The sequence below is a fragment of the Choloepus didactylus genome, chromosome 16 (assembly GCF_015220235.1).
Source record: "Choloepus didactylus isolate mChoDid1 chromosome 16, mChoDid1.pri, whole genome shotgun sequence".
NCBI lineage: Eukaryota > Metazoa > Chordata > Mammalia > Pilosa > Megalonychidae > Choloepus > Choloepus didactylus.
The window spans coordinates 29,103,119-29,129,757 of record NC_051322.1 but is presented as its reverse complement, the minus strand read 5'-3'; the positions used below and the strand labels follow the sequence as shown (position 1 = coordinate 29,129,757).

The following is a 26,639-nucleotide window of genomic DNA, read 5'->3' as shown; positions in this document are numbered from 1 at the left end:
AAATCATGCATTGTCTTGGGATAACTCCTGTATTTGATTGCTCTGTATGTGTTTCTGTATATTACCTCACCAAATAGACCAAAACATGCAGGAGCTGTGTTGACATTGGCAGTGTTGTGTGCCCACAGCACTGCCTTCTGCGGGAAGTAAGGAAGTGTCTTCCAATCATGTGGTGGTGGTGGGGGGGGAGTGGCTCTCCTTATATTGACCTTTTCCCCCCACCAGTGTTCCATCTGGTGACTGACTCAGTAAGATGCTTCCCTGGGATTTTAGAACTGGGACCCGAGATGTGGGATTCCACTCCCTCTCTAGACTTGGAGATGAGGGGGTCGAGTCTCCTGTGTGGAAGAAGGTGCTGTGTGGTAGAAAGAGATGAGCCTTCCAGGACACTTGACAGGATTCATATTTCTGACTCCATTCGTTCTGAGGCCCACCTGGATCCCTGGCCCTCCTGTGTTGTCTATAGATCACATTATTAAACCGTTCAGCATATTCTGAAGCAAGTTTTTAGTTTGGGGCATGATCACTGCATTTAAAATATCTTGGAAAATTTCAAAAGTGTGGGTCAGAAGTCTTTGGGGCATCATTTTGATGGGTACTCATGACCTAATTTAATTAATAATTAAGCCTGGTGAGTTTAGCATCCTAGGAATGTTACAGCATCTGAAGATGTCTTCCACGAGCACATTCAAGTTCTCAATTCACATTAGGGACATATTTTGTGGGTATTTTCTGATTGTTAAACAATGCATTACATGGCGTAGGCCTATATGGAACACAATCAGATTTTTTCTTCTACATTTCATTGCTTTGAATGAATAGTTATTCTTTCTCATTTGGACTTGCTTAGTATTATGAGATAAGTAATTGGAAAATGAAGACAAAAAGAAATCTCAGGCATGGAGAATGTTTTTCTACTTTAAAAGTACATTTTAGCATATTGTGCACTAAATACTTAAAAAAAGGAAACCAAAACATAGAGTTAATCTATTACTACTTTGTAACATTACATCTATTTATTTGCTGTTTAAAGAAAAGGTTTGGATCTTGACACTTTAAAACTTCTGAGACTATAAATATTCTCATTTATTCAGGTACAAACTCTATGAAAAAATTCTGACCCCTTATACTAGACTTTTTCTGCATAGGTGTGTATTGCAAAAAGGAAGTCTTGGCATTTATAACAATTCTACGTGTTTAGTGGAGATTCCTGGCTTTTAAAAAATACTGCTCCCCCCACCCCCCACCAGTGCCCTATTTTATCACACTTTGCTGACAAACCTTAATATCAATTCTTTTTGCTAACTTATGAAATAGCTGCTTGGGCAAAGCTCTGAAGAACAAAATATAAGAGAAAGAAAAACAGGTCTAGGGAAGAGGAAGAGCAGAATATGATGGGTCAAGAAGGGGTGGGATGGAAACTAGGATTCTGATAAGCCAAAGAGCAAATTCCCAGGGGCTGGTGCTTGAGGCAGATGCTGCTGGCCCCAGCAGGAAAGAGGTCCAGAATCTGGGAGGTGAGCGACACCAGCCCTAGAGAGCAGCCTGCCTTGTTCTTGAGCACTGACCCTGTATCAAGGTGGTGGTGTCCAACCTTTCTATGTGTTTGCTGTCGGAGGGAAGTATCAAGGTGGTGGTGTCCAACCTTCCTATGTGTTTGCTGTCGGAGGGAAGGTGCAGGATCTGACGGATGTGCAAGGCTTCTCATTCAGGCAGAAGAGGAGGATCCATGTGGATCTTGTGTGATGAGATAAGACTCATGGGCTGGGAAGATCCAGGGCCCAAAGCTGTGAAGGTGCTCGGAGACTTGGTTATCACACTGGACAGGGACTTACCAAGGGACCAGGACTTACTCCCTGGAGTGCTGCTGAGGGGTGGCAGAGGCAGAGCTGGGCTCTGAAATCCAAACAGTGCTTTAACCAGAAAAGTTATTTTTATCTTTTTTTCATACGGGTGCACAGGGGGTTTGGTATATGATTTGGGAGAGAAAAAGCATTCTGCTGCTAAAATATTAAAATGTTAGAAATCTTTCCTTAGAAGATATTTCTTCAGCTGCTCTGTTGGTAACTGAGCTTGTCCATATGTCTGAGCATGGACAGGTTCTCCCATCCCTCAAGGAAGCCACTTTGGCTCTGGCTGTCAGTGGTCCCTGATGTCATGGTGAGTCATGGAAGGGGCACAAGGAGGAAATGCTTACTAGGATGAGAGAGGAGGGGTAACAGGGAGTGACATAAGGAGAGGTCCCAGGTAGTTAAAGGCTCACTGGGGAGAGGCAACACTTAGGTCATTTGACCACAGCAATCAGAGACCAAGTGTCACATGGGGCAAATATGCAAGTTTGAGTATTTTAACAGAGTTGTTTGGGTACAGAAAGGTGGTTATTTTATTTCGTTTCATTTTTCAGTCAACAGGGCTTATCAAGTATCTGACCTATAAAATTGAATGACTCCTTGGGACAGGAAAATGAATTTATTTTTACTTAGATCCAAGTTTAATTAGTAGCCTGATTCAAGTTATATTTACATTTTTTGTTAGTGAACTCATGTTCCCTGGGTGGGGAAGAAAGAGGAGACTTGGCAACCATCACTGTGCCCCCTCTCCCCCAGGGCCTCCAGCTGATCAATACCTCTTGGGGTCCTGCAGACCAACCAGCTTGATTGGGGTGTTACTCAGAATGGAGAGACTCAGAATCCCCAAAACCTAATTCTGCAGACCCCTGACCTCTACCTGGGGAAGTCACAGGGCCCAGAAAACCACCTGCATCAGAATTGCTCAGGTATGTCCTTCATAAAAAATGCAGGCTCCTGGGCAGCACCTAAAATCCACAGAGAGAATTTCTGGAGGTAGGGTCAGAATATGGAGTTAAATTTTATCCTAGAATAACTCTTAGGCACACTAACGTTTGAGAACCATTGCTTTAAGGCCTGGAATAGCAAGATATGAAGCTTTAAATCTGAAGTAATGTGACTCCACATTACTCTCAAAGATGTTATTCTTGAATGAATCAAGACTCAAGAAATTATATTACAGGGGAATTGTTGTGACCCAAGAAGTTCCCTTTTGGGTTTGGGGGATAAATCTTAGGGTTAGTATAAACCTATGGTCTTTCATAGGGGAGAGGAGAGAGGAGGGGAAATCAGAATTTCTCGGGTATGTCAGGGGGGAAAGTCTGGAAATTAGAGTGTGCCTATGAGGGACTCTCCTATGAAGAGCTTAATTTTTAGTCCCTTTTCTCTTGGACTCTGGAAATATTTATATTTGGTATATTTGCCATCAAAGTTTAATTATTCCCTGATTAGCTCCAATGCTTCATTGAAGTCTGTTGCACATTTACATTGTAGTTTGCACGGTCTCATGGGGTATTATGGAGCAGAGAAGTAAAGGGGAGCATAGCTTCCCTAGAAACACATCTCTGCAGAGGCAAGCATGTCCAAGAGAGCATTCACTGAGGAAGCCAGAACTTACAGAAGCCCAGGCTAGAGTCACAGGGTTGTGAATGGGGGATGAGGTACGGCAGGGAGGAGGACATGGCAAGAACAGCCACCAACATTCACCATCTCTACTTCTGCTCATATTTTCTCTTCAACCAACTCCAAACAGATTTTTCTCTCAAGTATTCCATAAAAAGTGCTCTGGCCAGGGTCACCAATGATATCTAAATTGACAAGATCAATGATAGGTTTAAAGGTCTCTTCTTTGATCTATCAAGAGGCATTTGACACACTTGACCATTTGCTTCTTAAAAACCTCATCACTTGGCTTCCAGATCAGCACTCAAGCTTGGTTTTTCTACTCCCTCACTGGAACTCCTTTTAAATCTTCTTTGGCTATTCCCTCTCAATATTTGCATGACCTGGGGCTCGGTCTTGGAACTCTTTTTCTTTTCCCTCCCTTCACTCATGACGTGGACTCCATGGACTGATGACTCTCAATCTATTTATCTCCACCTCCAACCTTTCCTCACGTGTATATCCAACTGCTGACTCTTCATTTGCACTGGCATCTATAATTAGGCTAATTTAACATGCCCAAACCAAACTCAACATTCCTCCCCGTGCTATTCCAAGCCTGCTTCTCCTCAGCCTTCCCCAAGTCTCTTACTGCTTGGGCCAAAAATTATGAAGTCATCCCTGACTCTTCTCTTTTCTTCACATTCCACACCCAATCCAACAAAAACCCTGTTGGCTCTATCAGCAGAATGTATCTAGAATCTGTCCCCCTCTCACCACTTTCACCATTATTACTCTGGTCCAACCCACTATTATTTCTCACCTGGATTTTTGCAGTAGATCTATGCAAGACCTAACTTGTCCCCTGCTTTCCCCCTATACCCTTGTGTAATGAAGGATTAACTCAGCAGGTCTGGATTGTTGAAACCTTGCACATTCCAAAGAAATATTTGTCTCTTGCCCTGCTCCCGGGAGATAATCTCTAAGCCCTTGAAATATCCTGCTTCTTAAAAGTGTCTTTTTTTTTTAACCTGAGGCCTTGGGCCATACCAGATAGTTTATGCTAATAATGTGATTTATGGTGGGGACCACATGGAACCAGATTTATCTCTGGGGGTGGGGGTGGAGCAGTCTGGAGACTGAGTAAATAAAGTCAGCCATGCCTGTGTGACTGACCCCCAGTAAAAACCCTGGATACCAAGACTAGAGTGTGCTACCCTTGTTGGCAATACTTTGTATAGGTTGCCACACATTGTTGCTGGGAGAATTAAGCACTGTCTGTACAACTGGGAGAGGACAATTGGAAGCTTGCTTCTGGTCTCTCTTGGACTCTCTTGATCTCTCTTGGTCTCTGCCTTATATGCCTTTTCCCATTGCTGATTTTAATTTCTGTATTTTTGCTGTAGTAAACTGTAATTACGAGTATTGCAGCTTTGCTAAGATCTGTGTGTTCTTCTAGTGAATTATAGAACCTGGGGGTGGCCTTGAAGTTCCCCCCAATCGTACACCCTTACAATGTACTTTCCTCACAGTATGCCTTCAACATATAAATCATATTACATTCCCTCTCTGCCCCATACCCTTTAATGGCGCTCTGTTTTTCTCAGAGTGAAAACCAAAGTCCTTATAATGGCTCACAGGCCCTGCATTGTCTTCCTCTTCCCACTTCCTTTGTGATCTCATCTCCTTTTCCTTCCCAATCACTCAGCTCCAACCTCATGGGCTCCTTTACTGTTTCCCTTGAACTCTCCAACCCAAGGCTTTGGCCCTTGCTTGCAGTTACTGTTCTTTCTTTCTGGAAAATTTTTCCTCAAACATCTATGTGACTCCCCCTCTCATTCCCTTTAAATTTTGATCAAATGCCACTTAGCAGACAGATCTTCTTTGACTACAGCATATAAAATAGCATTTCACCCTCCATTAATTCTTATTTGCCTTTCCTGGTTTTATTTTATTCTATAGCTCTTCTCACCGCTTGACAGATTGTAAGTTTATATGTTTGTTTGTTTATTGTCTATTTACCCCCACCAGAAAATAAGTTCCATGTGATTGGGACTTTGTTTTATTAACTCTTATGTCTCCAGTGCTTAGGACTGTGTATGGCACATAAAAGGTGCTTAATAATACAAATGAATGAATGAAAGAACAACTTAAAAATGGGTGTGAGGCAAGTCTCCACAAATAAATGGACAAAACCTGACCTTAAACTTGGAATCATCTTTCCCACTCCTTTCCCTCTACATTCTTATATTATCTGCCATTAGCCCCTCTCATTTCTTCCTTTGAAACTATTGACCTCCATTCCCATTGTAATTCACATAGTCTTTTTCCTTCTCACCTTGTGCCTGGATTGATGAAATCATATACTTGGGCATTAACCTGCCCTCCCCACAGCGTCCTGACGATTGTTGTCTCCTGGATCTTTGTAAAACACTACTTGTAACAGATTGCTTTGTTGACCACCTGCACCATCAAGTCAACATTCCTCTGCTTGGCATGTAATTTTTCTCCCTTCCCAGACTTCCTTCCCACCTCTACCTTCTCCTGTAGTAGGTATTCCCTTTGTTTTTGTTCAATGAATGAATGCATGGATTTATTAACCAAAAATCTTTCCTGAGAGAATTTAGAGTCTAGTATAGAAGTTAAAATGAGATGAGTCATGAGAGACCTGGTTAAAGGAAGATCAGAATACAGAGGCTTCATGAAGTAGGATAAATGGGAATTTGAAGAATAAGTAGGTGTTCCAACCCAGATTAGCTCCGAGACCAAAGAACATTCCTGTCACAGAGTTACCCATGAGTTTAATTAGGGACTTACAAAACAGGAGGCAATTTTCCCCAATGGTGGCGGGTTGAGAGAGTGAAGTCAGCATTCTGCCATTCCTCAGAGAAAGAGAGAGGCATGCCAAGGGTGGAGTTGCTTATAAAGGTTTGTGACAATGGAGTTTCTCACAAGATTTGGTTACAACAAGGTCTCCCGAGACTTGGTTACTAACGGTGATTAGAGGAGGGAAGTTTTAATGCTTTCTCCCTTGGGCGGGTGGGGCTTGTTGCCTGGTCAGGTAGGCGGCTGCGTGTCTCTCAGTAATGGAAGAGGGGGAAGGGCCCCAGGCCCTGGAACTTTGAGGAAAGGGAAAGAAGAAAGGCCTTTCTAGCAAAGGGGATCATAGTGTGAAGCCTAAGGTATGTAAGAAGGGAACTTGTTTTTACTTGATAGGTGGAGGGGAACCAGATTCTGAACGACAAAGTCAGGAGTTTGGAATTTATTTAGTAATTAAATGGGACTTAATGAAGATTTTTAAGTAGAGTTCTAGAGCTGTGCTTAAAGAGGCAACTTGTGTGTGTCCTAAATGGTTTGGTTTAGAGAAAAAGATCCCAGAGACAGGGAAAGAGCTAGTAAGGCTATTGCAACAATAAAAGTAAATGTTAATGAAGGTGAAGACTAGGAGAGTGGCAGCAGAAATGGAAATTAGGAGGTTGTTTTGAAGGAGAAGTCAATCTCTCTTAGTAATTAAAGGCAATAAGAGGGAAAAGGTAAAGGATGATTCTGAAATTTTGAGCCCTGGGAACTGGGAGGATGGAAGGATATTACTAACAAAAACACAAAATCCAGTGGCAGAACAAAGTCTGGGAAGGAAAATGGTGAGTTCAATTTTTAACAAATTGAAATTAAAGTATTACTTTAATTTTTCAGCAAGGAGATTGACATGTGAGGCTGAGGCTCAGAGAAAAGGTTAGGCATATTGATGCAGAATTGGGCAATTGTCTTTACCAAGATGATAATGGAAACAATGAGGCTGTAGGGAATGTATAGAGAACATTGAAAAAAAAGAATGATGGAAGTAGATCATTCAGGAATAACTTTAAAGGGGGAAGAAGAATCACAATACAAAACACTGTGAGGGGAAAGTCTCTCAATAGCCCAGGGAGGAGAGAGTTTCAGAAAGGAGGAAGAGATGAGCACTGTTCTGAAGCTGCAGATAAATTAAATGCTTTGAAGAGTGATCATTGGATTTTGGCAGTTAATATCATGCAATCCAAAACTTTTGAGAATATTGTTGATATTTACTAGAGAGGGGAAGGTAAATTTCAGAGAATTGACAAGAGAATAGGGGGATTATGAATAGAGGCTTTTCTTTCAAGATGATTAGCAGTAAAAGAAAGGGAGATAGTAGAATAGCTGGAAGGAAGGGTTTTTAAAAATCAGACAACAAGGGAAGTAGCCCAGATGTAGAGGCAAAGCTGCTTGGTGTCTGCACTCAGTACTTCTGGTGCCACTGAAGCTTTGATCAACACCTGCAAGCCAAGACCAGATCCTGATAAGATATGCTTCCTGCTAGCTCAGAGAGGTAGCAACTTCTCATTTTTAACACTTGGACCCCACTGGGACTTCACTTTGAAAGAAAACAAGAGGGAAATATGATGATGTCATAAGCCTTAGCAGCCCTGATCTTAAGGAACCAAGAATTCAACCTGTAGCTGGATTCACATCTTTGGCAATTTAATCTCTCCTGTAAGAAATGGAGCTTTGGTCAAACAATACAGTCAAATTCCATTTCATGATGGCAACAGCCCCAGCTTGTGCCCAGAAGTCATATAGGAGATCAACAGTTCCAACACCTATAAAAAGAAGAAATAACGGCTAAAGAAGACAGACATCGGGGGAAATATATGAAATGTTCCAAGGGGAACAGGATTTAATGGAGTGTCTCAAGTGTGCAAGAAAGGCCTTCCATGATCCCATGTTAAAGTTGCCTCTTATGTCACAAGGGGAACTCACACATATATTTGATGATTTGGATGCTTATATACTACTGCATGAAGTTTTGTTGATAAGAATAAAAGAAGCAACCAAACCTGACGAATAGTGGAGCAGATTGGGCACATTCTTGTGACCTGGTTGTCAGGTTTAAATGGTTATAAAAACCATTGTACTAATTAACTTGTGGCCAAAGCCCTTCTTGATAAAAACAAAGAAAATTCAAGAATCTAAGACTTCTTCCAGAAGTCGAAAACCAGACCTTTGGAACTTTCTAGGTATACCTTGAAATCACCTAGTCAGTACACTTTAGTGTTAAATTCTTAGATGCTCTTCAAAAGACCACCCTGATGTTGAGCTTCTGGAGTATACTGTATTGATAATGCAAGGAGTTCTCTCTGATATCAGCTGGATTCAATTCGGATACAAACTCAAGTATCTGAATGAAAAGCAGAAGGATCCTAGGATTGAAGTAAGGAAAGTATTGCTTTGCCATGGGGAATCGAAAAATAAAAATGGACATACACCTTACATTTCCCTGTTTCAAGACTTCTTGGTTTTGACTTGACCTGTGACACAAAATGAGCATCACCCTTACCAGTTTTACTGGCAATCAATTCCAGTCCAGGAGGTGTTCTTCAAATAGAATAGGAGAGTCCTCTCAACAGGCTTCAACAATTCAGATAAAGCTAAAAATATCTATAGCATTTGCTTACAAGACCCTTCTCCAGAAGTGATGTCATCAACATGGCAGCGTAAACAGCTGCCAAAAAGTTCTCCCCAGATATTCAACAAAAAAGGGAGATAACCCTGACTTGTTCGGAACTCTGGAGGAAGATATGGATAGGAGAAGGACCCTACAGATGTCGAATTCAAGAAGAAGAGAGATATAATTAATGAGAATGTTCAAAAATTGATTTTGGTGATGAATGCACAACTATATGATTATACTGTGAACAATTGTACACTGTAGATGATTGTAGTTTATGTGAATATATCTCAATAGAACTGAATTAAACAAACAAACAAAAGACCCCTCTCGGGACTAGTCTCAAACTCTGCAGATCTACCATGTGTTCCAATAGCCAATTGTATCCCAATGGATACAGCAAACCACCAGTCCAATAGCTTTTAAGGATTTGCCAGAGCTTGATGGAGAATATGAAGAGAACACATCTCTGCATCAAAAATCGAAGCCCAGAGAAAGGGCATCAACAGTTTCTAGGGTTATTCAAACAGAAGTTGAGGAAAATGCCTCTAGTGTTTCCTTAATACAAAATATGAAGTTTTAACATTGACATTAAATTCTACATGGAGTATACATGTGCAGTGTTTCAAAATTTGCATTGAAACATAACTTCTTTGGAAAACAGACCATAAGATTTAATAGATTTTCCATTTTACCAACTGGGCCGTTTTATCTTAGTTTTTCACTGTGCATTCTTCACTTTTCATTCAACATCCAATTATTATCTTGTATTGTAAGTAGCTTTTAGTATTTGCTTTTGTATTTTTACTTTGCTTCCTCTTCAAGTGGCATGTCTTCCTTGATTAAAAATGTGTTTGTGAATATTTAATCAATATCCACTTAAACAAGTGAAACTAAGCCATTCTATTTTTGAGCCAATTAAGAAAATTGCAGTTTTAAAAATGTAACATTTCAGCAAGATGAACACAAGTGAAATGAGAATATACTCTAGACTACTGCAAGAAAACCATCTTAAGAAATTCATTGAAAGTTTTAGCATGTCTGAAAAGCAAGATAGAAGGCAAACTGACTGGTAATAAGTCAAAAAAGAAGGTAGTTTTGTCTTAAAGTAAAAATGTCTAGCTGTGCCAGAATGTAATAGAAAACAGTAAAGGCTAAATTTGGGTGTATAGTGAGTTGTAGAAGACTTGAGGGAAAGTAAATTGTATTTACCTTGGTTTATAATACCAGAAAGCAATGAGTTTGAAAAGAAACAGTGAAATGTGTTGAAAATTTGGCAATTTTAGATCAATTTTGATGGATCTATCCATAAAATGGAAAAAAAGCCTGGTGAATACTGCAAAATGTTACATTGCTGATAGTCAGAAAGGGTGCCATTAGAATTTAGTTTTCTTTCTGTTAAAATATCAGTGAGTATTACAATAGTTTTTATGAAGAGGGGTGGGTGGACCAAAAGCCCCATGCCCTGGCAGATTTGAAATGATGATACATTCAAGTAAATATTGAACATTCTGTGAAATATATTCAGCCAGTGGAAATGAAAATTGGAAAAAAAACTGTAAATAGATCAATCAAAATGAATTCTCTCTATAAGTGAATTATACAATTAAAAAAGAAAGCACACACAGAAAAAAGTGGAAAACCATATTTTGGGTGTTGATGGAGAAGAAGGAGTAAAGGAAGTGAGAGATAAGGGGAGGCAGAGGGAGAGGAGGGAACTGAGGATCCTTCTTATGAGACAGGAGAGAAGAAGGAAATGGTAGGTACATACTGGGAGTTTTGGAGAGGAGAGGATTCAGGGAGTCATGTAGATGACCTTGTTATTCTCAAGAATGTAGGAGTTGGCAAGGTCATCACATCTTGCTGAGGTGCAGGAAGAAGTTCAACTGGAGTTTTGAGCAGGGGAAAAACATTTGTAAGGTTTGCAATGGCATGTGCTGCAGGGAACCAAAATGGGAAGCAATCTGATTATGCTTTGAGTGTTTCTCAAGTGGTAGAGAGATCATTTTTAGCCCCTGCTCTGATAAAGATGGCAGAGTAAGAAGCTTCAGGGCTCTGACCCTCTATAGAAACTTTGAAGAACTGGCAAGAACTGGCAGAAACATCTTTCTCAAAAGCTCCAGAAAACAATGAAAGGATTGCAGTAGTAGAGCAAGCACTGAATCAAGAAAAAGCCACTTAAAAGTGGTAGGATCTCCTGGCTCCCTGGCTGCCCCTTTCCCACCCTCATAGGCTTGGCACAGAGCCAGCCAATGCTCTTACTCCCAGTCCTGGAGGGAGCAGAGTAACCCTTGTGCACATACTGGGAGTATGTATGTCTTGGTCTAGTCTGTCTGGTGGTGACCTGAGAGACTTGCTGTCCCAGAACTTGCCCTATGTGTAGAAGGTGGCTCACAGAGCTCTTCTACAGAACTTTGTGGGAGAACAGTCAAGTGACTGCCTGAGGTAAGAGATTGCTGGCTGTGGGACATACAATGCAGTGCCTAGCACTGTGAGGAAACAATTTCCCAGGGAAGAGGGAACATTTGTATCTGTGTAAACAGCTAGGAATTGCTAGGGCCAAATGTGCATGCCCAAGACAATATGCATATGCAGAAAGGACCAGGGAAGCTCCTATGCTTTGGCCTAGAGCTCTTCTCTAAACTCATTGTTTGGATAAGCTCCAAAACAGAGTATTTGCATAGGTCAATCTGCAAAGACTGGGAAAGATGTGTTTTTTGTTTTTTGTTTTTTGTTTTTGTTTTATTTCGTTAGCTCCTGGTATTCAAGGAAAGCTCTGTCATATATTACCTGGATATAAGCTTAGGGAACAAATGCCTCAGGGACTAAATTCCAATGACAACACTTTAAAATATCAAAATGTCCAGGTTTTAACAAAGTTTTACAAAACATACGAAGAAAGAAGAAGCAATGGCTCAGGCAAAAGAGAAGATTAAAGCATTGGAAACCATCAATGAGGAAGATCAGACCTAGAATATTCCAGACAAAGACTAGAAAAAATGATGCTAATATGCTCAAACATCTAAAGGAAAACATGGACAAAGAACTAAAGGAAATCAGGAAAGTGATAGATAAACACAAAGAGAATATCAATACAGAGATGGAAATAATGAAAAAAAACAAAACAAAACCTGAATAGAGCTCAAGACCATGGTAACAGAAATGAAGAATTCCCTAGAGGGATTCAACACCAGTTTGTAGCTGGACAGAAGAAAGAATTAGTGAACTTGAAGATAAGACAATTGAAATAATCCAGTCTGAGGAGCAGAAAGAAGAAAGAATGAAGAAAAGTGAACAGAGCCTGAACATCATCAAGTTTACCAATATACACATTGCGAAAGTCCCAGGAGGAAAAGAAAGAGAGAGAAGGGCAGAGAGAATATTCAAAGAAATAATGGCTAAAAATTTCCCAAATTTAGCAAAAGACATGAACATACACATCCAAGATGTTCAATGAACTCCAAAAGGGATAAACCCAAATAGACTCCCACCATACCATGTTATAATCAAATTATTGGATGCCAAAGATAAAGAGAGAATTCTGAAAGCCCCAAAAGAAAAGCAATGTGCCATGTACAAGGGAGCCTCCATAAGGATAAGTGCTAACTGCTCATTGGAAACCATCAAGACAAGAAGATATAGTTAAATTGCTAAAAGCAAAAACTGCCAACCAAGAATTCTGTATCTAGTAAAACTGTCCTTCAAAAATGAAGAAGGGAGTAAGACCCAGATAAACAAAAGCTGAGGAAGTTGATCACCACTAGACCTGCCCTACAAGAAATGATAAAGGGAGTTCTGTAGGTTGAAAGGAAAGGACATGCAACAATTGACTGAAGCCACATGAAGAAATAAAGATGTCTGACAAAGATAAGAACATGGGTAAATATAAATACCAGTATTATTGTATTTTTGACTTGTAACTCCACTTTTTACTTTCTACAGTATCTAAAAGGCAAATGCATAAAACAATAATGATAAATCAATAGTTTTGGAATCGTAATGTATAAACATGTAATTTGTGATAAGAACTATATAAAGGTGGGGGGATGGAGGAGTATAGAGACAGGCTACGTATACTATTGAAGTTAAGTTGGTATCAAAGCAAATGACATTGTCACAGATTTAGGATGTTAACTTTAAGCCCCATGGTAACTACAAAGAAAATATTAGAGAATATGCAAACTTATAGAAACAGGAAGTTGAGTACAGGTTACCAGGTGGAGAGCAGGGCAATGGGGAGTTAATGCAAAATGAGTATAGGATTTTTGTTTGGGGTTAAGGGAAAGTTCTAGTAATGGATCGTGGTGAGGATACAACATTGTGAATGTGATTAATTCCACTGAATGGTATGCTTGGGAGGGAGTGGGATGGGAAAAATTATGTTGTATATATATTTTTACAATTAAAAAAAGAAAGAAACTAAAGAGATAATGACAATTAAATGCAATACATGATACTGGATTGAATCTAAGAATGGAGGAGAAAAGGCTCAAAAGGACATTACTGGGACATAAGAAAAATTGGAATATAGAATACAAGCTTTATATCAAAGTTAACTGTTTTAAACTTGATAACTGCATTTAAGGTGATTACATAAGTGAACATCCTTGTTCGTAGGAAATGTATATGGAAGTATTATTTGTTCAAGGAGTATGATGAGTGCAAACTGCTCTCAAATGTAAAATTTATAGATAGATAGAGTGATATGGCAAAGGTGGCAATATGTTAAAATTGGTGGTTCTGGGTGTATGGGGACATGGGAATATGCTGGTGTTCTCTGAATGAGGTTTGAATTATTTTTGCAACTGTTCTGTAAATTCGAAAATAAAGTGGCAGAGAAGAGTAGAGGACATGGGCTCATGAATGGAGGGGTGAGCAGTGACCTTTTTTTTTTACCTTCAAAGAGTGCAGCACTCAGGTGGTGGAAAGCTGCCTGGTGTCCTTTCTTCCCTTATACTCAGCAACATGGTGTGTTTCTGACACCTCCAATTACACACACTTGTGAGGGTGGTTACCCTCCCAAGCAGGGGTGCATCCGTCAGCATAACTGAGCTCTAAGATGATTTTGGCCACACATCATTTTCCCTAATCCACTTCTTTGTGTTAAAAGCACCTTCTTGAGATACAATCGATACGATTTGTCTTGAAATGTTCTACCCTAAGAATTTGCTCTCTGATCTTGAAATCATAACAGAAACACAACAAAAAGAAAGCAAAACAAGAACAACAAAAACAAGCCAAAACCATAAAACAAAAAACAAACCGAACCACATACTCCTTATCTGAAAATTTCAGAATTACCACTGCAAATACTTAAGGCCATTTTCTGTTATCTGATCTAGAAGGAGGAGAGGGGAGAGTTCCAGGGGAGAGAGTGGAAGGACAGAAAGGTAACAACTAAGGTGGTTTGTCTACTTCCCAATTTCCTTTTCCTGATAAAGTGATGACTTCTAAGTAGTAATTTTCTCACAAAGTCACTGTGTCCTCAGGTAGAGATTTCCTGTCTCGTCCCCATTGCCCTTCGCCATATCTCTCCTTTCTCTTAACCATTGAAAAGTTCTTCAGGCTCCATGCTGCAATGTCTGCCTCAATAACCAGGATGACTATTTTGTTTGGTCTTTGATTTGAATTAAGAAAATTAAGTAAACATTTATTGAGGGTCTACTGGGTCAAGAGCTGTGAGAAATGCAGAGATGAACGAGAAACTGCCACCCCTTCAAGAACTCACAGTCTAATGGGAGAGGCAAAGTCTGGCAGGAGGAGGTGGGGCCAGGCAGGAGAGGGACCACAATATTGTGGGATGGATGGCCAGAGAGATTGTTTCCAGCTGGGAGGGCTTGGGAGCGTTTCCTGATGAGGGTGATTTTGAACTGGGCTCACAGGGTGTAATGGATGAGGCAAGAGTTTGATCTGATGCCCAGGAGAAGGGGGCAGAGCATTCAGGGTAGAAGAAACTAGGTACGGAGGCAGGAAAGAGAAGGTGGCCAGGGACGGTGTGAGTTGGAGTACAAGCAGCGTGAAAGTGGTGGCTGTGCTTGCTTGCTCTGCTAAGGAGCTTGGATTTTCTTCAGTAAGCAGTTCGAGGCATTTGAAGGCTGCCTGCACTGCATTGCAAAGGCTTTTTCATTTATCTGCCGGTTTGCAGTTTAATCCGTGTCTCCCAGTTTCATCTGTTAAGAAGGAAAATCTGGAGGTTCTTTGGTAACTGCGATGCCATTTTTGAATCCTGTGCTTTTTGCTAACCCCTTTTTATCTAGGTCCTGTGATTTTGCTTGGCTTTTCTTGATTGCCTTCTATCACTATCTATACACAGGAGTTTCATTTGCTTTCGTGCTTTTGAGAATTCAGGATTGTGATTTTGGTAATTTTAAGTTTTAATAAGTGTACTCACCTGTTCATGGCTTTGTCTTTTGAAAGGAAAAATATATACAAGCAATAAGCATTAGATGACATTCTGAATATTGTTTGTTATGTCAACACAACAATTCCTCATTCTCCCAGGAGATCTTTGGCCCTAAAAACCACCTTAAATGAAAGTTGGCAGATGCAAAAATGAAAAGGAGTGTCACATATAATCTTTGCTTAGTTAGCTCAGTAATGGAAGTTTTGTGGGGTTCTTTTGTGGCACTTAGTAGGTACTCAATTAAATACTTTTTGTTAGTTCTCTTTGGAGAGAGAGATCATGGTAAGGTGGGAGGCATAAAGAGATTTTTCTCCCAGGCTTGTTATAGGTAGTTTTTATTCCTCCTTAAGTCCCAGTACTCTTACCAATGCAGGGTTGAGTTATTTTGCATTTTAAAACAAGCCATTTAAATGTTTAATCAAAGGGAATAGTAGTTTGGTAAATTATGGAACATCCACTTGTTGGATACTTTTGCCATTATTAAAAAGGTAATTACTAAGATCATCATGGAAAAATATATAAAACTATATATAAAATATATAAAAATATGTAAAAATGTAGTGATGAAGGGAGGAAAGCAGAATGTGAAATTACATATCAAATGAGATTTTAAATACTTAAAGAATTAAGTGAGCCTATTTTACAGACAAGCTTGTCTGCAACTGAAGGCTGGATCCAAGGATTGTCAAAGGTAACCACAGGCAGAGGCTGACCAAATGTAGGACTGCAACCCATCAACTCTCACAGCCTGAATCTGAAGCCAGTTAAGCAATACACTTTTCTGAATATGAGTAAATCTGTTTTCAAAAGAAAGAGATCCACTTTAGATATAGTGTTCTTTACCTGCCATCCAGGTATTAAAAAATATATATATATAGTAAATTATTTCCTAGTCACTCCCTTCTCCTTTTTTTTGGTCTCTCCCAATCAAATGCTTTCCTTTGGATTGGTCCCTCTAAAATTGATGCACAGATGATCTTTGCCATCTAGTTAATGTTGTTTACACACATCCAAGGAAACTCAGGGCCCCAGGTTAGGCATGCTGCTGGTCTGTGAGTGAGCTAGAGCTTTCTCAGACTCACGAATTCCATCTTTCTGGGACTGGGGTTAATAAATTGACTTGTCTACTTTAGGACTTGTGGCTGCCTCCTTTCCAGAGTACCCAGGAGTGGAATGGGGAGTAATAATCCCCTGGCTTTCACAGATGCACAAAGCCTGGGAGGTAACTGAGGTAGATGAACAGGTGATGGGCTTATGGCGGATGACCCCTGGTATATTGTCATAAGATTGTTTGTACCTTTTATGAAGATCCAGAAATAAAATCCTACTGTTTGGAAAAAAGAGAGAACTGGGCACCAGTTTCTTGGACTTTGAATACCATGCTCTTAAAGGGGGCAGGGGATCATTACTAGAGGTATTTACTTTCTCCTAAGAAAGGAAGTTATTTTAATGTTTCTTCTTCTCTGGTGCTTGCCCCTTGTTTTCTGCTCTCCCTTCACTAACCTCCTGCTCTTTCCTGCCATCATATTAAAGGTGATGTTTTCTTAATGATACTCCCTCACCTAGATCTCCTTGGAGCACAGTGCAGGGATACTGTTTGCTCAGTCTCCCTCCTATACCATAATTGCCCAATCATATCAGTAGGAAAAAGCCAACAGCAAAAACCATCTTAAATCTTCATTTCCACTTCTACACAACTGGAGTCAAGACATTACATTTTCCAGAGATGTCCAGCCTGAGAAAAATTATTGTAAAGCTGCCTAAATAAGCTGATCTTTTTCCTTCCTGGCCTCCCCCTCATGCACACTTATCTGCCGATATCTGAATGGGGTGCTTTGATGTGTGTGCATCAACAGACGCTCCCCCCCCACGAGTGATTTCTCATAAATGGTGGTGTATATGAACAAAAGCATCCTGTTGAGAGTTGGCTGTCTTCTTGCCTTCCTTTCTTCTTGAAACCTTACTGCCTAATCTGGAAGTCCAGGGGACCGTGCAGCTTCCATAATCATAGAATGCCAGAACTGAAAGGGGTTCTAGAGATGATCTGGTTCACCCCTTGTTTTTTAGATGAGGAAACTGAAGCCCAAGGGCTTTTTTCGTAGCCTTGTCCAACTGCCATCTTTTACAAAGCTCTTATAGGTGGACCTAATCATAAGAGAATTTAGCAATCTCTCTTAGTGTATTTTAAATCCCTGCAAAGCATCTGTAGTCTACAGTACTACCTTCAGTCCTGACATCAGTTTTACCCTCCCTAATGGACTATACGAGCCACTGAAGGGCAGCAATCTTGCCTTATTCATTTTTGTCTCATAATTCCTGGCACAGTGCCTAGAACCAGGTGGAGTCTCCATAAAGATAGGGGGAACAAATTATTGAGAGAAAGAATGAATGAACAGTGAACCCCTTGGAATTGCACCTTTGTTCTCTCCTGGAGTGGGAGTGCTGTGAATCAACATGTGATGAATCTCTGGAGATTGGGCGAGCTTTGTGAGTTATGGGGAAGTCTTTCTGTCTATCTGGCTGAGTGAGCAGTGATAACACTAAAAATGCAACCTTGGAGTAGCTAGGAGTGATTTAGGGAGCAATTCATATGGGCTCTTCAGAAATAAATCAACTCAATTGCTGCTACTAGCCAGTCAGGCAGGTCTGCCCCTCAACTGCACAGGTTTCTGGTGTTCACCTGGCCAGGACATTGAGAGCTGCTGAAAATTGCTCCACCGACAATGTGTGTTATACCAGCTTGGGGCTTCTTGCAGTCAGTATCTGCCTCTTTGAGTCTTTAAGGACTTTCCCAACCAATTAGGATAGGGGAGCAATAGCTTGTGTTTATAGCACCAAGGGGCAGCTGTCTCACTTCAGGTGTTCCCACAATGTGGCTGACTTTCTTGCCTGGATTTCTTCACTTATTCCTTTTTCTTGTGGGGACTATGAAGCTCCAAAACCATGTCTCAATATAGAACTGTAGGAAAGCTCTGCTGATAAGAAGATCTCTTTGAATTCTGGCCCATCTCAAGGAGTGGGTTTGAATTTGTATGTGACTCCATGCATCCTCCTCCCCATTAAAATATTTTTGCTCCTATATTAGTCTCAAAGGCCAGGATCTCTGGATTTACAAGGTAGTAATTATTTTAGTTGAAATGCTGATTTATATTTCTGCGTCAATAAGCTAAAATGAAGTTCTCCAAGTTCCTTCCTCCTATCACAATTTCTTCAACAATGAATATTTATTGACTACCTAGTAGTCCATGTCAGGAACAATATCAGGCTTTGGGGATATAAATATGAAATGTTCTTTGCTCTCAAGGATTTTGTAATCTGATAGAGGTAGCAGATACATGCATTGATGAGAGTATAAGGGCAACAGCCCTGTAATGGAGATGGGGTAAAGGGCTCTGGTAATAGGGAGGAGAGAGAAAAGTGTTCTGGCTGGCGGCTTTGGGAAGGTTCCACTAAACTGGGCCTTATGGCATGAGTAGGGTTTCAGCAGGTAGAGAAGGGGGAAGAGTAATCCAAGCAAAGGGCATATCATGCAAAAAGGACTTGATGGTGCATTTAGGGAATCAGGACTGTTTGTTCAGGTGCTCATTCATCCACAGATATTTACTGAGTTAAACTACATGACCAGTTCTGGGCTGGCTCCTGTGTTACCCAGGTGCATATGGCAGTGCCAGAGCTGAGTCTTTGTCCCCCAAGGAGCTCAAAGTTGAGATGGATGGTGGCATCATGGGGAGAGAGCTGGGGGATGAGGCTGCGAAGCTGGGCGTATCCTATTCTGTGAGAAGCTCTGATACTGGGCTAAGGAGTTTGGGCTTTGTTTGGTAATGCCTCTGCTTATGGGGTCTAAATCAAAGACCAGTCCACTAAGGAAGGAGGTTTAGGATAGTCACTTTTTTTTTTTTTTGCATTTATAAACACTATTGCAATGAATAACTTGCATATACACCATTTCATACGTGGAAGAGAATATCTGTAGGATCAATTTCTAAAACGGAATTGCTGGATCAAAGGGTACATTTGTAATTTTGGTAATTTTTCCCAAATTCCCATCCTTAAAAGTTATATCAATATTCATTCCCAGCAGAAATATATGAGATGCACCTCCATCCCTACTTTCACTGTCATTAATTTCAACACACTCACACACACACACACACACACACACACACACACACACACACACACTGCATATATGGTGTAATAAGGTAGTCTTTCGTTCTTCTCTCCAATTGTCATTCCCCTGGGAGCACAGATGGCCAAGCTCCAGCTCTCTCTGGAGGTACAAAGCCATAAGTCTGAGACGGAGCACAGTCCCTGAGAAGGGACCCAGTGCACAGAAGGAGCATTGTGTTTTGAGAGGCTAGTTTAGGAAAGATTGAGAACACACATAATGTCTGTTTTGAGATTCTAGGCATGAGAGTAAAAATGGCTTGAGGAAAGTGAAATCCATGGACAATAACTCTGGCAGAAATTTGGGAAGAACACACACACAAACACACAGGCTGTATGGAGTACATGCATTAGGTGAATCATTCACTTGAAACAAAAAATATGATCCTGTAAGTAGAGATCAAAAATTACTGGGAGATCTGATGTCTCTAGGCCTGAGACTTAGGGAGGGGAGATAGAAAAACTTGAAGGAAAGAGCTGGAAAGGAAGAGAAAGAAAGAAAGAGTGTGGGGACAGGAGAAGAAAGCAGGAAGGAAGAGAGAGAGAAAAGAAAGAGGAGGCTGGAGGCCAGCATTGGAAGAGAGAAAGAGGAGAGGAGCTGTCAGCACAGCCTGGGGGCACCTGGCCCTCAGCTGCCTGCCCTGGGCGGCTTTGCCCTTAGCTAACAGCCAAGGGCAAGAGGCGCCCTGGAAGCAAAGCGCAAGTCACAGGAAACCACTGTAACCACTGTCGCAGGTGCGACCCAGCTGGGCTTTGCTGCCCACATGGGAAAGGAAGTGACAGGCTGGCTATAATTAGCATCTGCCGGGGAGCCTAGAAAGCTGCCTCCTTTTGAGGTGGGGGAGTTCACAGGCAGCAAGTGAAAATGAGCTGGTGCAGACAGCCTGTGGACACCCTAAAGTCAACGTTTTCGCTGCTTGGCTCTTCGTGCAGCCCTGCAGGCTGGTCACCCTGGGCACTTGCGCCTCCAGGCAGCAAGTCTTACCTTAGAATGAGCGCTACGGAATTCCTTTCCTATCACTTATCTGTCTGGGCAAAATGTCCTTAGGGCTGCCTTTTTTGGCTCCCGGGACAGTTCCAGTCTGTGGGAGTGGCATTGCCTTGGCAGAAAGGGGGAGACTGGCCTTGGCAGCATAAAGAGGGCAATGCTTTCCCAAGGATATGCTCTTCTTGGAGAGTCTTTCTAATGCCTTGGCACTTATGCTCTTCGTTTCTGGGGGTTTGGGAGAGGGCATCTTTGCCTTTACTGTTCAGTTTCCACATGGAGATATCTGTATCTTTGCAATGAAATAGGGAGGACACCCTCCCCAAGGCTTCCCTTCCTCGTGTGTGTGTGTGTGTGTGTGTGTGTGTGTGTGTGTGTGTGTAGAGTTTGGGTTCAGGTGGGAGGGAGAAGATGGAGTCTATGATCTTTGCACTGCACTATAGCAAGGGACACAAAATGCCCTAGCATTGGAAGGAATCTATTTCACCCTTCTGTCCTCAGGAAGTAGAAGTCCCATGCCTGGGGAGTGGTGGTCCTGCCCTGGCAGCCACTCCTCCCTCCCTCCACCTGCCCATCACGAGAGAGTTCTTCCTTCTGTGGATCCCAAGTTAAATTCCTTGTAAGTCTCCATCTCAGACCCTGGTTTCCCTCTGGACATCCTAGAATCAGTTGACTCCTTTCTCCAAGTAAGAGCCTTTCCTTTATATTTTTGGAACCAATGTTTATATTCTTCCTGTTTTCTTCTTTCCCAGCTGATCATCCCCATTACTTTGACCACTCATGAATTCACCAAATATTTGTTTCCTGCCAGCCTAGTGCCATCTACTGTACTAGGTGCTGGGATACACAAAATAATAAAACATAGCCCTGGAAACTGGAAGAACTTTTTAAAAATAACTTTTTTAAAGAAAAACTAGTGGGAAAAATATAAACATGTCAGATAATTAGAATATGATGACAAGAGCCATGATAGAGATAAACATTTCTACTGCCTTTTGAGGGCCTATGATGTCATGGTACTAAGTGTGCTGCATATTCTATCTCAATTAGGGCCCACGACAATCCTGTGATTAATTGATAGATGAGGTTGAGTGACCTGCCTGGCTTCACAAGGCTTTTTAAGGTGATTGCCAACTTCATTGAAGGGCAGAGTCAGGATTTCCAGCAGATGAGACAAATGTAAACTCTCACCCTCAAGTTCAAACACTGAGACCATCTGGCTTCAGAACCCATACATATGACCACTATGCCATGTTGCCTTCTTGGAGGGCTCGGGGAACAGCAAGAAAGCAAAGATGTTAGGAGTAGTAGATTTCAGACCTGCCTCAGACCTGTGCTGAAGAAATATTTTTAGATACTCCTATGGAGTGAGTTGCTACACTGTGCCTTGTAGGAACACAGGCTCAGGCACAACAGACTTTTAGAAAATGATTGCTTTATTACTGACACAGGACAAAGGGTCCAGAAGAGCAGGGGAAGAGATTCCATCATGGCAAGTCTCCCAGGGAGGCCAGCTGCTCGGGTCAGGGTGGGTGAAGGGCAGCTCTGCACACCCCACTTTACATTGGAGGGGAGAGACACTGTGCTTTTTGAGTGTGCTGTATTCATCCACCCTAGGGGCACAGGGCCCTGCCACTGAGAACTCCTGCCCTGATAAGCATCAGAGCTGCTTGTTCCTGGTTTCCAGGGTTAAAGGTCTGGTTGGGCCTTTTAATTAGACCTAACAACTCCCCTGGGTTGAGGGATGGAAACAGACTGAAATGTCATTGCCCAGTAGAAAAGGAGGCAGGGGCTGATTGAGGGCTGGGAAATGGCCGCTGAGCCTAGCTTCCCTCCACAGATATGAAGCTAGGTGAGCTAGCTCCCACCTTGCCGTGGTTCTTGGCATTGGTAATTTAGTTGCACATTACTGACACATTTGTTGCTGGGAATCCCTGCTTTCTTCCATCTTTCTGGTCACACTGGAAAGGCAAGGCTGCCCTGTGCACCTCTGACAATGGTCCATTCTTAGAGGAACCACCTTTCAAAGCCACCCTGTGAGTTCTGAATTAACTTCTGCAACTTGGAAGGCAGCAGCTGCCCGGAGAGGATGGGCGAAGCTTTGCTTAATCACCTGGCCCCTCGTTCAAACTGCTGGGGGAGACGGGGTTGCCCATGTGCTCCCATGACATAACCCTTAACACCTGTCACAGGCTGACTGTAAGGGCACTGGGAGGATCTGAACAGCTGCTTCCCTTCACCGCGATGCGGCAGAAAATTCTTGGCAGGACCCGTTAGGGCTCCACAGGCTTGAACAGTCCAATAGGAGATCACATTTTATTCCATTCTCCTGCCACAAAACAGCTTTTCTGATGATTGCATGTTTCAGCGTGAGGTGGGTGTGTATGCTTATTTCATTCTGGATGGTGGTGTGACCTGGACTGAGTGGGACATGCAGGAATAATTACTATTATCATTATTATTTTTAACTTCAATTGTGCACCATTGAGAGCATCAGGCATTCTCAGAGAACAGAATTAGATCTGCTTTTGGCCCAATTTAAATTAAACAGATTGCTCATAAACAGTAGGTTAGGTTAGTGGTTCTGGGGGTTGTTTGGGAGAGGGAAAATAGAATTCATTTGTTTCTCTGTTTTTTGGGGGGGGGGGGGCAGCAGAAATTAATAGTGCTGCTCTGATTGTGATTGTTATTTGTTTTCGCCTGGGTAAGTATTTAATGTCTTTGTGTCCTCTTTTATTTGTCAATAAAAATGTTTAGGACCTGTGCTGGTTTGAATCTATTATGTACCCCAGAAAAGACTATGTTCTTTTAATCCAATATTGTGGGGGCAGACCTATTGTGGGTGGGACATTTTGATTAGGTTGTTTCCATGGAGATATGACCCACCCAATTCAAGGTGGTCTTAATTCCCTTGCTGGAATCCTCTATGTGAGGATAAAAGGCAGAGATATTTTGAAGAAAGCTCAGCGAAGCTAAGAAAGGAAATGCCCTGGGAGAAAGCCATTTTGGAACCAGAGCCCAGGAGAAGAAGGACCAACAGACGTTGCCATGTGCCTTCCCATGTGACAGAGGAATCCTGGATGCCATCAGCCTTTCCTCAGAGACGGTAGCTACCTCTTGATGCCTTAATTTGGACATTTTCATGGCCTTAGAACTGTAAATTTGTTACCTAATAAATCCCCATTGAAAAAGCCAACCCATTTCTGGTATATTGCATGCTAGCTCCTTTAGCCAACTGGAACAGGGTCTCCTTCCCGTCAGTATCTCCTCCATGTGAACTCTTCCACCCCCCCCACCACCACGCACACCCCCCAACTATTCTCTAGCACAAGTTCTAAAGAAATCTTCTCAAATGCCACTCCCTTTCTTGAAATTCTTCACCATTTCCCTATTGGCTGCCACATCAGAGTGGAACTCTGCCAGGTATCCCATGCTTTCAGTGATCTGATTCCCTTCCACCCCTTCAGCCTCACATCTTAATCCTTGGGCTCTTCAACTCCATTTTCTCATCTTGCTTCCTTTTGCTCCAGGCCTCTGGGCATGCTACTTTCCCTGGCCTGCAATGATCTCCCTTCCCCTCCACTCGTCCGCCACCACCCAGTGCCCAGGCCCACCATTCCTAAGGCTCCCTCACAAGTCTCGAGGCCTTTCCTGGTGGTTCTGTCCCTCAGTCCTCTCCCCTCCTTTGAACACCTCTAATACTTGTGATGGTAGCTTGTACTATGGTCCTAGTGGTTCTCTCTCCCCTTCCCTGTGGGAGGATATGCATCCTTGTCTGTTGCCTCATGACCTGCAATGTCCCTCCCCACCCCACAGGAGAAGTAAACTTGCTACACTCTTGGACTTGGCCATGTGCTTGCTTGACCAGTGTGTTGAGATTGTCCCAAACCTTCAGTCAAGAGTGTGTTTCTAGCCAGTTACCAACTCACAGTGGGCTAATGGCTTCCTCTCATTGAACTCCAAGGAGTCCTGGGAGCAGAAACCAGAGATTATCAAAACAGGAAACAATGTTTGGAGGGCCTGGTTGCATTTCAGTTGAGGAAAATATGTTTAATTTGAAATTTAGCAACAGGTCAGTTTCTACCTCCTCTACCTACTCTTATTTCCTTCTACCCAGTTCAAAAGACACAAGACAACTCCTTGTGGGGCAGTATAGTAGAGAGGAAAGGACCCTGAATATAGTTAGGGCACATGGTTTGAGTTTAATGAGCTGTTACAGGTTTACTGAATGAGCCGGCCCTGGTACGGTGCAGGGAGGAGGTCACTCATTCCCAGCAAACCTCTCTCTACTAATCTGCCCTTGACGGGTTTTTGGAAAGTCCCAGAGCTTTTCTACTCACGCTACAAAGTCCCAGTCAATGTAATATCAAAACTCTAAACTGTCATCCAATTTAAAACTTTTACTTCCCACAGTCAGGGCTTAAGCCTGGGAAACAGGAAGTATGGAAGCCAGGCAAGGATGGCTTCTTCTCTCTTTTTCCTCCACCTCCTCCTTCACTCAGATGGTGTCTCATGCTCTCCAGAGTGGGATGGAGAAGAGGGTGTGTGTGGGTCTTTTGACGTTGGTGTCCTCTGATCATGTCTGTGTTGGTTTGTATATTAATGTCCCCCAGAAAACGCCATATTCTTTAATGCAGTCTTGTGGGGGCAGATGTATTAGTGTGGATTAGGTTAGAAACTATTGGTTCAGTATTTCCATGGAGGTGTGGCCACGCCCATTCGGCATAGGCCTTGTTTGGTTTACTAGAGCCTTATATAAGCTCAGACAGAAGGAGCTCATGGCTAGCTGGAGCTGAGACAGACATTTTGAAGATGGCCATTGGAAGCTGATGCAGACATTTTGGAGAACGCCATTTTGAATTGCAACCTGGAAGCAAGCAGACGCCAGTCACGTGCCTTACCAGCTAACAGAGGTTTTCCGGATGCCAATGGCCTTTCTCCAGTGAAGGTACCCTTTGTTGATGGGCACTTTATGGCCTTAAGACTGTAACTTTGTAACCAAATAAACCCCCTTTTATAAAAGCCAATCCATTTTTGGTGTTTTGCATTCTGGCAGCATTAGCAAACTAGAACAATGTCAGATTTCAAATGCAGATTTTTTTTCTCCTGGGTTGTGTGTAGCCAGCTTCAAGGGATCCCTTAATGAGTCCCACCTTCTGATATTCGCATTCTTGTGTAATACCCCTCTCCTACATTGTACCAGGACTGGTCGGTGTGATCAATAGAATGTGGCAGAAGTGACGACATGTCACTTTTGAGATTAGGTTATAAAAACTCTGCAGCTGCTGTTTGGGTCTCTCGCTCTCTCTCAGATTATTAGCTGTGGGGAAGTGAGCTGCCATGTTGGGAACCATCCAATGGAAAGCCCCATATGTTGAGGAGCTCAGTCCTCCAGCGAACAGCCAGCGAGGAACTGAGCCTCTTTCCAACAGCCATGTAACAGAGCTTGGAAGTGGATGTCCCAGACCAGTTGAGCCTTCAGATGACTGCAGCAAAGCCAGTGTTTTGGCTACAATCTCATGAGAGACACTGAGCCAGAGCCACCCAGCTAAGTGGCTTCCTGATTCCTGACCCTTGGAAACTGTGAGAAAACAAATGTTTGTTGTTGTACCTTGTGAAGCTTTTGGGTAATTTTTATGCATCAGTAGATTACCAACACAGGGTGCTTGGTGGGTTCTTCAGGACTCCCTCCTTGCTTGCTGGGACTCCCTGGACTCCAACAATACCTCTTTCTCTCCTTCACTTCTTTATCCCTCAGGTGCCAGCCCCACAGTTTCTGGTTGTGTGGTACTCTGTTGGGATTCCCTTGCCCCTCCTGGAGGAATCTCCCTCCTGAAGACCTGGTCTGACTTTCCTCCATGAGGGATCACTTCTGGTCCATGGGTGCATGCACACCTCCCCGCCCAGAAGAGCAGGTCATTTCCAGTGCATCCCTCTTTGCACCATCCCCACACCTTCACACCTTCAGACTTCGCAGGTTTTGAATTATATTCCAGTCTCTATGTCTTCTAAAAGCCAGTGACATGTAGCAAGTTCTTGGGTTATTCTGTAATGACCCCTCCCCTTCCTAATTTGGCAACCTCAATCCCTTTCCCCTGAGAAAAGAATGTCTGTGTGTGCATGCACAGTATGCAAACTGTAATACTCTAAATACTCTATCCAAAGAAA

General features: G+C 42.3%; 1 pseudogene; it reads left to right on the top strand.

The window, feature by feature from the left end:
• The first annotated feature begins 2,091 nt into the window (after positions 1-2,091).
• Positions 2,092-22,748, top strand: LOC119511257 (annotated as a pseudogene).
• The last annotated feature ends 3,891 nt before the right edge of the window (positions 22,749-26,639 follow it).